The sequence below is a fragment of the Ctenopharyngodon idella genome, chromosome 22 (assembly GCF_019924925.1).
Source record: "Ctenopharyngodon idella isolate HZGC_01 chromosome 22, HZGC01, whole genome shotgun sequence".
In the NCBI taxonomy this organism is placed as follows: domain Eukaryota; kingdom Metazoa; phylum Chordata; class Actinopteri; order Cypriniformes; family Xenocyprididae; genus Ctenopharyngodon; species Ctenopharyngodon idella.
The window spans coordinates 29,117,476-29,130,371 of record NC_067241.1 but is presented as its reverse complement, the minus strand read 5'-3'; the positions used below and the strand labels follow the sequence as shown (position 1 = coordinate 29,130,371).

The window sequence follows — 12,896 nt, the reverse complement described above, 5'->3', positions numbered from 1 at the left end:
GATTAGATCTTACCCCTCCACCATTAGAGTATGGCACATTGTCCCAGGTAGCAACAAAAGCTGATGAAGCACTAAAGGTTATGTTAGGGAAGTATTGCTTGACAGCCGCAGTGACTTGTGCCAGTACAGCACTGCTTGTATCCTCTCTATAGGAGATAGTTCCTCCACGTCTGTTGTCAAGGCGAGTCCAGAGAGGAGCAATGAAGTCTCTTCCACAGTTCAGAAGGGGGATGGGGTCGGACAGTTGCTCCGTAAATGTCAGAAGGCCATTGTTGTTCACCTAAAATTCAGCACAAAACACGTTCGTGTGTCGTAAGAGGAAATATACCCGAAAGAATGAAGAAGTACAATTAGCCACAATTTCTACCAGTCGATTCTACGAATCGAAAGTCCTCTGAATTTCACAATCACCAAAGCTTGTACATTAAGATCTCAAAGTCTGAACAAAGTAAAGCAAGCAGTTACAGTCGTTTAATTTTAAGAGACTCGTGATTTTAGATGCAAGTAGATGAAAAATGTCAGTAAACATGCAAAACGACAACTAAATAATGCTTACAAAAGTCTGATTGTGCGTGCGTCCAAAATATTTCAAAGGCTGCTGCAACATAATGGCTTCAGAGCTTCCATTATCCAAACGGGGGGTCACCATTTCTCCATTCCCAAATGGCAGGAAATTAGCTGGCACTAGGAAAAATGCAAGTGACAAGGAATCCTTTAGTTCTTCCGACAAACATAAGCTCACAAACAAACACTGCACTGGTTCAACGTGTCAAAGGGGAAGTCACTAAGAATGAATTGTGCTCGTTTATTAGTGTTGTCTATTTTTATGCGTCCCACATGATTTTAGCACCCGACTGACAACAAGAATGATGTAAATAGGGTAATGGAGCTAGAGTATTATGGCCACAAAATTACTGCCCATCGGAATTTACCCAGAGCAGCTCCCCGGTTCGCAGGCTGCTTCTGAGTGCAAGGTCGTGGAGAGTACAGCAGACTACTACAGTCTGGCAGATTTTTCTGAGATTGTGTAGTATGACTCGCCCGCTGCGATCCGGAACCCGGATTGGCTTTTTAAGAGGCCGAAGGTGCACTCAACCACACGGTGCCGGGTAAAGCTCAATTGTAAGTACGTTTCAGGTTTTGTGCTCAAACACGGCGTGCTACAGTGACACACAATTTTAGTGAATTCACCCCCGAGAACCTTGTCGTAACCAATAATACAGCTCGTCGGCTTACAGTTCGGTGAACCATCAACATGGAAAGACCAGCAAGCAGTCACATTGATATTGCTGCTTGACGAGAGTTCTGGGGCGCTGGATGCTGGAATTGTGAAAGAACTGATAGAGTCCACAGTGTAAAAGCCAGCCTGTAGGAGTAAACAAAATACTTTATGTTGTCATTCTATTTAAAAAAAAAAAGAAAAAAGAGGAAAAAAAAACCCTTTTCTGCATTCATGAGCAATTCCTTCTAAATTGTCTATTAGTATTTGTTTTTGTCATTTGTACAGTGCACGGGAAGCAGTAGGCTACTTCACTTACCTGCCAAGGTAGTCCTGTTTCTGCAACATCTCCATAGTAGATCAGGATGAAAGAGCGATGAACATTGTAGGCTAAAACCACTTGGAAAGTGGCCACCTTCAAAAAACACCAGTAGACAGCGTTCAAAACCTTTTAAACAAACCAAGAGGGACCATTCATTGAAAATCAAAGATTATTGTAGGCCTTACCCCTCCACCATTATAGTATGGCACACTGTCCCAGGTAGCGACAAAAGCTGAAGTAGCAGCAAAAGGTATGCTAGGGAAGTATCGCTTAACAGCTGCAGTGGCTTGTGCCAGTACAGCACTGCTTGTATCCTCTCTATAGGAGATAGTTCCTCCACGTCTATTGTCAAGGCGAGTCCAAAGAGGAGCAATGATGTCTCTTCCGGAATCCAGCGAGGGGTTGTAGGCAGACAGCGGCTCGGTAAACGTTAGATGGCCATTGTTGTTCACCTAAATTTTAGGACCACATTTTTCAAAAGGATGTTAAAGAGAGACGTGAAGAAAGGAGAGGTATGTAAATAACTCGTAACTTAATGTTTGCGTGGCGGTGGAACGTGGCGCTTACAAAGATCCGATTGTACGTGCGTCCAAAGTATTTGAAAGGCTGCTGCAGGAAAATGACATCAGAGCTTCCATCATCGGCAGTGGGGTTCACTATTTCTCCATCCCCAGAGGCTAGGAAATTAGTCGGCACTGAGAAAAGGACAGGTGAGAACAAATTATTTAGCTCTGCTGACGAAAAACAAGCCCGTAAATGGTACAGGTTAAGCTTGAGCTTCTGGTTGCATTGGCTTACAGTTCGGTGAGCCATCAACATGGAAGGAGCTGCGACCATTCACATTGATATTGCTGCTGGATGAGAGTTCTGGGGCACTGGTTACTGGAATCGTGAAAGAATTGACAGAGTCCGCCGTGTTGTAACCAGCCTGTAGAAGTACAGTAAATGAATCGTGTTTAGGTCCTCAACCTGTTCCAGATATAACTGTCTTTTGCTAGAATGTAAGGAATGAAGTGAGGCAAGGGCAATTCCTTGTCATTTCTATCATTTGCAAAAACAACAAAGGACCCGTCTCCACTCACCAGCCAAATTTGTTCTGTTTCTGCGATGTCTCCGTAGTTGATGAGGATGAAAGTGCGATGAACGTTGGAGACTAAAACCACTTGGAAAGTAACCACCTTTAAAACACCAACGGACAGCATTCAAAATCTTCACCCTTCACAGGACAACACTAGATCATCGATAAACAACGATTAGATCTTACCCCTCCACCATTAGAGTATGGCACATTGTCCCAGGTAGCAACAAAAGCTGATGAAGCACTAAAGGTTATGTTAGGGAAGTATTGCTTGACAGCCGCAGTGACTTGTGCCAGTACAGCACTGCTTGTATCCTCTCTATAGGAGATAGTTCCTCCACGTCTGTTGTCAAGGCGAGTCCAGAGAGGAGCAATGAAGTCTCTTCCACAGTTCAGAAGGGGGATGGGGTCGGACAGTTGCTCCGTAAATGTCAGAAGGCCATTGTTGTTCACCTAAAATTCAGCACAAAACACGTTCGTGTGTCGTAAGAGGAAATATACCCGAAAGAATGAAGAAGTACAATTAGCCACAATTTCTACCAGTCGATTCTACGAATCGAAAGTCCTCTGAATTTCACAATCACCAAAGCTTGTACATTAAGATCTCAAAGTCTGAACAAAGTAAAGCAAGCAGTTACAGTCGTTTAATTTTAAGAGACTCGTGATTTTAGATGCAAGTAGATGAAAAATGTCAGTAAACATGCAAAACGACAACTAAATAATGCTTACAAAAGTCTGATTGTGCGTGCGTCCAAAATATTTCAAAGGCTGCTGCAACATAATGGCTTCAGAGCTTCCATTATCCAAACGGGGGGTCACCATTTCTCCATTCCCAAATGGCAGGAAATTAGCTGGCACTAGGAAAAATGCAAGTGACAAGGAATCCTTTAGTTCTTCCGACAAACATAAGCTCACAAACAAACACTGCACTGGTTCAACGTGTCAAAGGGGAAGTCACTAAGAATGAATTGTGCTCGTTTATTAGTGTTGTCTATTTTTATGCGTCCCACATGATTTTAGCACCCGACTGACAACAAGAATGATGTAAATAGGGTAATGGAGCTAGAGTATTATGGCCACAAAATTACTGCCCATCGGAATTTACCCAGAGCAGCTCCCCGGTTCGCAGGCTGCTTCTGAGTGCAAGGTCGTGGAGAGTACAGCAGACTACTACAGTCTGGCAGATTTTTCTGAGATTGTGTAGTATGACTCGCCCGCTGCGATCCGGAACCCGGATTGGCTTTTTAAGAGGCCGAAGGTGCACTCAACCACACGGTGCCGGGTAAAGCTCAATTGTAAGTACGTTTCAGGTTTTGTGCTCAAACACGGCGTGCTACAGTGACACACAATTTTAGTGAATTCACCCCCGAGAACCTTGTCGTAACCAATAATACAGCTCGTCGGCTTACAGTTCGGTGAACCATCAACATGGAAAGACCAGCAAGCAGTCACATTGATATTGCTGCTTGACGAGAGTTCTGGGGCGCTGGATGCTGGAATTGTGAAAGAACTGATAGAGTCCACAGTGTAAAAGCCAGCCTGTAGGAGTAAACAAAATACTTTATGTTGTCATTCTATTTAAAAAAAAAAAGAAAAAAGAGGAAAAAAAAACCCTTTTCTGCATTCATGAGCAATTCCTTCTAAATTGTCTATTAGTATTTGTTTTTGTCATTTGTACAGTGCACGGGAAGCAGTAGGCTACTTCACTTACCTGCCAAGGTAGTCCTGTTTCTGCAACATCTCCATAGTAGATCAGGATGAAAGAGCGATGAACATTGTAGGCTAAAACCACTTGGAAAGTGGCCACCTTCAAAAAACACCAGTAGACAGCGTTCAAAACCTTTTAAACAAACCAAGAGGGACCATTCATTGAAAATCAAAGATTATTGTAGGCCTTACCCCTCCACCATTATAGTATGGCACACTGTCCCAGGTAGCGACAAAAGCTGAAGTAGCAGCAAAAGGTATGCTAGGGAAGTATCGCTTAACAGCTGCAGTGGCTTGTGCCAGTACAGCACTGCTTGTATCCTCTCTATAGGAGATAGTTCCTCCACGTCTATTGTCAAGGCGAGTCCAAAGAGGAGCAATGATGTCTCTTCCGGAATCCAGCGAGGGGTTGTAGGCAGACAGCGGCTCGGTAAACGTTAGATGGCCATTGTTGTTCACCTAAATTTTAGGACCACATTTTTCAAAAGGATGTTAAAGAGAGACGTGAAGAAAGGAGAGGTATGTAAATAACTCGTAACTTAATGTTTGCGTGGCGGTGGAACGTGGCGCTTACAAAGATCCGATTGTACGTGCGTCCAAAGTATTTGAAAGGCTGCTGCAGGAAAATGACATCAGAGCTTCCATCATCGGCAGTGGGGTTCACTATTTCTCCATCCCCAGAGGCTAGGAAATTAGTCGGCACTGAGAAAAGGACAGGTGAGAACAAATTATTTAGCTCTGCTGACGAAAAACAAGCCCGTAAATGGTACAGGTTAAGCTTGAGCTTCTGGTTGCATTGGCTTACAGTTCGGTGAGCCATCAACATGGAAGGAGCTGCGACCATTCACATTGATATTGCTGCTGGATGAGAGTTCTGGGGCACTGGTTACTGGAATCGTGAAAGAATTGACAGAGTCCGCCGTGTTGTAACCAGCCTGTAGAAGTACAGTAAATGAATCGTGTTTAGGTCCTCAACCTGTTCCAGATATAACTGTCTTTTGCTAGAATGTAAGGAATGAAGTGAGGCAAGGGCAATTCCTTGTCATTTCTATCATTTGCAAAAACAACAAAGGACCCGTCTCCACTCACCAGCCAAATTTGTTCTGTTTCTGCGATGTCTCCGTAGTTGATGAGGATGAAAGTGCGATGAACGTTGGAGACTAAAACCACTTGGAAAGTAACCACCTTTAAAACACCAACGGACAGCATTCAAAATCTTCACCCTTCACAGGACAACACTAGATCATCGATAAACAACGATTAGATCTTACCCCTCCACCATTAGAGTATGGCACATTGTCCCAGGTAGCAACAAAAGCTGATGAAGCACTAAAGGTTATGTTAGGGAAGTATTGCTTGACAGCCGCAGTGACTTGTGCCAGTACAGCACTGCTTGTATCCTCTCTATAGGAGATAGTTCCTCCACGTCTGTTGTCAAGGCGAGTCCAGAGAGGAGCAATGAAGTCTCTTCCACAGTTCAGAAGGGGGATGGGGTCGGACAGTTGCTCCGTAAATGTCAGAAGGCCATTGTTGTTCACCTAAAATTCAGCACAAAACACGTTCGTGTGTCGTAAGAGGAAATATACCCGAAAGAATGAAGAAGTACAATTAGCCACAATTTCTACCAGTCGATTCTACGAATCGAAAGTCCTCTGAATTTCACAATCACCAAAGCTTGTACATTAAGATCTCAAAGTCTGAACAAAGTAAAGCAAGCAGTTACAGTCGTTTAATTTTAAGAGACTCGTGATTTTAGATGCAAGTAGATGAAAAATGTCAGTAAACATGCAAAACGACAACTAAATAATGCTTACAAAAGTCTGATTGTGCGTGCGTCCAAAATATTTCAAAGGCTGCTGCAACATAATGGCTTCAGAGCTTCCATTATCCAAACGGGGGGTCACCATTTCTCCATTCCCAAATGGCAGGAAATTAGCTGGCACTAGGAAAAATGCAAGTGACAAGGAATCCTTTAGTTCTTCCGACAAACATAAGCTCACAAACAAACACTGCACTGGTTCAACGTGTCAAAGGGGAAGTCACTAAGAATGAATTGTGCTCGTTTATTAGTGTTGTCTATTTTTATGCGTCCCACATGATTTTAGCACCCGACTGACAACAAGAATGATGTAAATAGGGTAATGGAGCTAGAGTATTATGGCCACAAAATTACTGCCCATCGGAATTTACCCAGAGCAGCTCCCCGGTTCGCAGGCTGCTTCTGAGTGCAAGGTCGTGGAGAGTACAGCAGACTACTACAGTCTGGCAGATTTTTCTGAGATTGTGTAGTATGACTCGCCCGCTGCGATCCGGAACCCGGATTGGCTTTTTAAGAGGCCGAAGGTGCACTCAACCACACGGTGCCGGGTAAAGCTCAATTGTAAGTACGTTTCAGGTTTTGTGCTCAAACACGGCGTGCTACAGTGACACACAATTTTAGTGAATTCACCCCCGAGAACCTTGTCGTAACCAATAATACAGCTCGTCGGCTTACAGTTCGGTGAACCATCAACATGGAAAGACCAGCAAGCAGTCACATTGATATTGCTGCTTGACGAGAGTTCTGGGGCGCTGGATGCTGGAATTGTGAAAGAACTGATAGAGTCCACAGTGTAAAAGCCAGCCTGTAGGAGTAAACAAAATACTTTATGTTGTCATTCTATTTAAAAAAAAAAAAAAAAAAAAAAGAGGAAAAAAAAACCCTTTTCTGCATTCATGAGCATTTCCTTCTAAATTGTCTATTAGTATTTGTTTTTGTCATTTGTACAGTGCACGGGAAGCAGTAGGCTACTTCACTTACCTGCCAAGGTAGTCCTGTTTCTGCAACATCTCCATAGTAGATCAGGATGAAAGAGCGATGAACATTGTAGGCTAAAACCACTTGGAAAGTGGCCACCTTCAAAAAACACCAGTAGACAGCGTTCAAAACCTTTTAAACAAACCAAGAGGGACCATTCATTGAAAATCAAAGATTATTGTAGGCCTTACCCCTCCACCATTATAGTATGGCACACTGTCCCAGGTAGCGACAAAAGCTGAAGTAGCAGCAAAAGGTATGCTAGGGAAGTATCGCTTAACAGCTGCAGTGGCTTGTGCCAGTACAGCACTGCTTGTATCCTCTCTATAGGAGATAGTTCCTCCACGTCTATTGTCAAGGCGAGTCCAAAGAGGAGCAATGATGTCTCTTCCGGAATCCAGCGAGGGGTTGTAGGCAGACAGCGGCTCGGTAAACGTTAGATGGCCATTGTTGTTCACCTAAATTTTAGGACCACATTTTTCAAAAGGATGTTAAAGAGAGACGTGAAGAAAGGAGAGGTATGTAAATAACTCGTAACTTAATGTTTGCGTGGCGGTGGAACGTGGCGCTTACAAAGATCCGATTGTACGTGCGTCCAAAGTATTTGAAAGGCTGCTGCAGGAAAATGACATCAGAGCTTCCATCATCGGCAGTGGGGTTCACTATTTCTCCATCCCCAGAGGCTAGGAAATTAGTCGGCACTGAGAAAAGGACAGGTGAGAACAAATTATTTAGCTCTGCTGACGAAAAACAAGCCCGTAAATGGTACAGGTTAAGCTTGAGCTTCTGGTTGCATTGGCTTACAGTTCGGTGAGCCATCAACATGGAAGGAGCTGCGACCATTCACATTGATATTGCTGCTGGATGAGAGTTCTGGGGCACTGGTTACTGGAATCGTGAAAGAATTGACAGAGTCCGCCGTGTTGTAACCAGCCTGTAGAAGTACAGTAAATGAATCGTGTTTAGGTCCTCAACCTGTTCCAGATATAACTGTCTTTTGCTAGAATGTAAGGAATGAAGTGAGGCAAGGGCAATTCCTTGTCATTTCTATCATTTGCAAAAACAACAAAGGACCCGTCTCCACTCACCAGCCAAATTTGTTCTGTTTCTGCGATGTCTCCGTAGTTGATGAGGATGAAAGTGCGATGAACGTTGGAGACTAAAACCACTTGGAAAGTAACCACCTTTAAAACACCAACGGACAGCATTCAAAATCTTCACCCTTCACAGGACAACACTAGATCATCGATAAACAACGATTAGATCTTACCCCTCCACCATTAGAGTATGGCACATTGTCCCAGGTAGCAACAAAAGCTGATGAAGCACTAAAGGTTATGTTAGGGAAGTATTGCTTGACAGCCGCAGTGACTTGTGCCAGTACAGCACTGCTTGTATCCTCTCTATAGGAGATAGTTCCTCCACGTCTGTTGTCAAGGCGAGTCCAGAGAGGAGCAATGAAGTCTCTTCCACAGTTCAGAAGGGGGATGGGGTCGGACAGTTGCTCCGTAAATGTCAGAAGGCCATTGTTGTTCACCTAAAATTCAGCACAAAACACGTTCGTGTGTCGTAAGAGGAAATATACCCGAAAGAATGAAGAAGTACAATTAGCCACAATTTCTACCAGTCGATTCTACGAATCGAAAGTCCTCTGAATTTCACAATCACCAAAGCTTGTACATTAAGATCTCAAAGTCTGAACAAAGTAAAGCAAGCAGTTACAGTCGTTTAATTTTAAGAGACTCGTGATTTTAGATGCAAGTAGATGAAAAATGTCAGTAAACATGCAAAACGACAACTAAATAATGCTTACAAAAGTCTGATTGTGCGTGCGTCCAAAATATTTCAAAGGCTGCTGCAACATAATGGCTTCAGAGCTTCCATTATCCAAACGGGGGGTCACCATTTCTCCATTCCCAAATGGCAGGAAATTAGCTGGCACTAGGAAAAATGCAAGTGACAAGGAATCCTTTAGTTCTTCCGACAAACATAAGCTCACAAACAAACACTGCACTGGTTCAACGTGTCAAAGGGGAAGTCACTAAGAATGAATTGTGCTCGTTTATTAGTGTTGTCTATTTTTATGCGTCCCACATGATTTTAGCACCCGACTGACAACAAGAATGATGTAAATAGGGTAATGGAGCTAGAGTATTATGGCCACAAAATTACTGCCCATCGGAATTTACCCAGAGCAGCTCCCCGGTTCGCAGGCTGCTTCTGAGTGCAAGGTCGTGGAGAGTACAGCAGACTACTACAGTCTGGCAGATTTTTCTGAGATTGTGTAGTATGACTCGCCCGCTGCGATCCGGAACCCGGATTGGCTTTTTAAGAGGCCGAAGGTGCACTCAACCACACGGTGCCGGGTAAAGCTCAATTGTAAGTACGTTTCAGGTTTTGTGCTCAAACACGGCGTGCTACAGTGACACACAATTTTAGTGAATTCACCCCCGAGAACCTTGTCGTAACCAATAATACAGCTCGTCGGCTTACAGTTCGGTGAACCATCAACATGGAAAGACCAGCAAGCAGTCACATTGATATTGCTGCTTGACGAGAGTTCTGGGGCGCTGGATGCTGGAATTGTGAAAGAACTGATAGAGTCCACAGTGTAAAAGCCAGCCTGTAGGAGTAAACAAAATACTTTATGTTGTCATTCTATTTAAAAAAAAAAAAAAAAAAAAGAGGAAAAAAAACCCTTTTCTGCATTCATGAGCATTTCCTTCTAAATTGTCTATTAGTATTTGTTTTTGTCATTTGTACAGTGCACGGGAAGCAGTAGGCTACTTCACTTACCTGCCAAGGTAGTCCTGTTTCTGCAACATCTCCATAGTAGATCAGGATGAAAGAGCGATGAACATTGTAGGCTAAAACCACTTGGAAAGTGGCCACCTTCAAAAAACACCAGTAGACAGCGTTCAAAACCTTTTAAACAAACCAAGAGGGACCATTCATTGAAAATCAAAGATTATTGTAGGCCTTACCCCTCCACCATTATAGTATGGCACACTGTCCCAGGTAGCGACAAAAGCTGAAGTAGCAGCAAAAGGTATGCTAGGGAAGTATCGCTTAACAGCTGCAGTGGCTTGTGCCAGTACAGCACTGCTTGTATCCTCTCTATAGGAGATAGTTCCTCCACGTCTATTGTCAAGGCGAGTCCAAAGAGGAGCAATGATGTCTCTTCCGGAATCCAGCGAGGGGTTGTAGGCAGACAGCGGCTCGGTAAACGTTAGATGGCCATTGTTGTTCACCTAAATTTTAGGACCACATTTTTCAAAAGGATGTTAAAGAGAGACGTGAAGAAAGGAGAGGTATGTAAATAACTCGTAACTTAATGTTTGCGTGGCGGTGGAACGTGGCGCTTACAAAGATCCGATTGTACGTGCGTCCAAAGTATTTGAAAGGCTGCTGCAGGAAAATGACATCAGAGCTTCCATCATCGGCAGTGGGGTTCACTATTTCTCCATCCCCAGAGGCTAGGAAATTAGTCGGCACTGAGAAAAGGACAGGTGAGAACAAATTATTTAGCTCTGCTGACGAAAAACAAGCCCGTAAATGGTACAGGTTAAGCTTGAGCTTCTGGTTGCATTGGCTTACAGTTCGGTGAGCCATCAACATGGAAGGAGCTGCGACCATTCACATTGATATTGCTGCTGGATGAGAGTTCTGGGGCACTGGTTACTGGAATCGTGAAAGAATTGACAGAGTCCGCCGTGTTGTAACCAGCCTGTAGAAGTACAGTAAATGAATCGTGTTTAGGTCCTCAACCTGTTCCAGATATAACTGTCTTTTGCTAGAATGTAAGGAATGAAGTGAGGCAAGGGCAATTCCTTGTCATTTCTATCATTTGCAAAAACAACAAAGGACCCGTCTCCACTCACCAGCCAAATTTGTTCTGTTTCTGCGATGTCTCCGTAGTTGATGAGGATGAAAGTGCGATGAACGTTGGAGACTAAAACCACTTGGAAAGTAACCACCTTTAAAACACCAACGGACAGCATTCAAAATCTTCACCCTTCACAGGACAACACTAGATCATCGATAAACAACGATTAGATCTTACCCCTCCACCATTAGAGTATGGCACATTGTCCCAGGTAGCAACAAAAGCTGATGAAGCACTAAAGGTTATGTTAGGGAAGTATTGCTTGACAGCCGCAGTGACTTGTGCCAGTACAGCACTGCTTGTATCCTCTCTATAGGAGATAGTTCCTCCACGTCTGTTGTCAAGGCGAGTCCAGAGAGGAGCAATGAAGTCTCTTCCACAGTTCAGAAGGGGGATGGGGTCGGACAGTTGCTCCGTAAATGTCAGAAGGCCATTGTTGTTCACCTGAAATTCAGCACAAAACACGTTCGTGTGTCGTAAGAGGAAATATACCCGAAAGAATGAAGAAGTACAATTAGCCACAATTTCTACCAGTCGATTCTACGAATCGAAAGTCCTCTGAATTTCACAATCACCAAAGCTTGTACATTAAGATCTCAAAGTCTGAACAAAGTAAAGCAAGCAGTTACAGTCGTTTAATTTTAAGAGACTCGTGATTTTAGATGCAAGTAGATGAAAAATGTCAGTAAACATGCAAAACGACAACTAAATAATGCTTACAAAAGTCTGATTGTGCGTGCGTCCAAAATATTTCAAAGGCTGCTGCAACATAATGGCTTCAGAGCTTCCATTATCCAAACGGGGGGTCACCATTTCTCCATTCCCAAATGGCAGGAAATTAGCTGGCACTAGGAAAAATGCAAGTGACAAGGAATCCTTTAGTTCTTCCGACAAACATAAGCTCACAAACAAACACTGCACTGGTTCAACGTGTCAAAGGGGAAGTCACTAAGAATGAATTGTGCTCGTTTATTAGTGTTGTCTATTTTTATGCGTCCCACATGATTTTAGCACCCGACTGACAACAAGAATGATGTAAATAGGGTAATGGAGCTAGAGTATTATGGCCACAAAATTACTGCCCATCGGAATTTACCCAGAGCAGCTCCCCGGTTCGCAGGCTGCTTCTGAGTGCAAGGTCGTGGAGAGTACAGCAGACTACTACAGTCTGGCAGATTTTTCTGGGATTGTGCAGTACGACTCGCCCACTGCAATCTGGAACCCGAATTGGCTTTTTAAGAGGCTGAAGGTGCACTCAACTACACGGTTCCGGGTAAACCTGAATTGAAAATAAGATTCAGGTTTTGTGCTCAAACACGGCGTGCTACAGTGGCACACAATTTTAGTGAATTCACCCCTGAGAACCTTGTCTTAACCAATAATACAGCTTGTCGGCTTACAGTTTGGTGAACCATCAACATGGAAAGACCAGCAAGCAGTCACATTGATATTGCTGCTTGACGAGAGTTCTGGGGCACTAGCTGTTGGAATTGTGAAAGAACTGATAGAGTCCACAGTGTAATAGCCAGCCTGGTGGAGTAGAAAATATATTTAATTTTTATTTTCTCATTATATATTAAAACAAAAGAAAGATTATTTTTGCATTCATGAGCGATTCCTTCTAAATTCTTCATTTGTATTTGTTATTAGTACAGTGCACAAGAAGCAGCACTCCAATTACCCTCCAAGGTTGTTCTGTTGCTGCCACATCTTCATAATAGCTCAGGATGAAAGAGCGGTGAACATTGTAGGCTAAAACCACTTGGAAACTGGCCATCTTCAAAAAACACCAGTAGACAGCAATTAAATCTTCCAAACAAACAAGATGGACCATTAATTGTAAATCAGAGATGTACTGTAGGCCTTACCCCCCCACCATTATAGTAT

General features: G+C 43.4%; 1 protein-coding gene across 39 annotated transcripts in view; it reads right to left on the bottom strand.

Moving 5' to 3' along the window:
• Positions 1-12,135, bottom strand: part of LOC127505160 (pancreatic secretory granule membrane major glycoprotein GP2-like) — a 57,834-nt gene extending 45,699 nt beyond the window's left edge. For 2 of the 39 annotated variants that reach the window (XR_007927600.1, XR_007927604.1), the window contains exons 1-11: positions 11,730-12,133; positions 11,187-11,453; positions 9,617-11,100; positions 8,937-9,064; positions 8,394-8,660; positions 6,821-8,307; positions 6,141-6,268; positions 5,598-5,864; positions 4,029-5,511; positions 3,349-3,476; positions 2,806-3,072 (exon numbers count right to left, since the gene is read on the bottom strand). The gene's annotated coding sequence lies outside the window, so the exon portion shown is untranslated. Of the gene's footprint in view, positions 1-13; positions 281-556; positions 685-1,236; positions 2,720-2,805; positions 3,073-3,348; positions 3,477-4,028; positions 5,512-5,597; positions 5,865-6,140; positions 6,269-6,820; positions 8,308-8,393; positions 8,661-8,936; positions 9,065-9,616; positions 11,101-11,186; positions 11,454-11,729 lie in introns of those variants that run through there. The other 37 variants (XR_007927618.1, XR_007927607.1, XR_007927625.1 and 34 more) reach the window with 34 other exon arrangements.
• Positions 12,136-12,896: the final 761 nt, after the last annotated feature.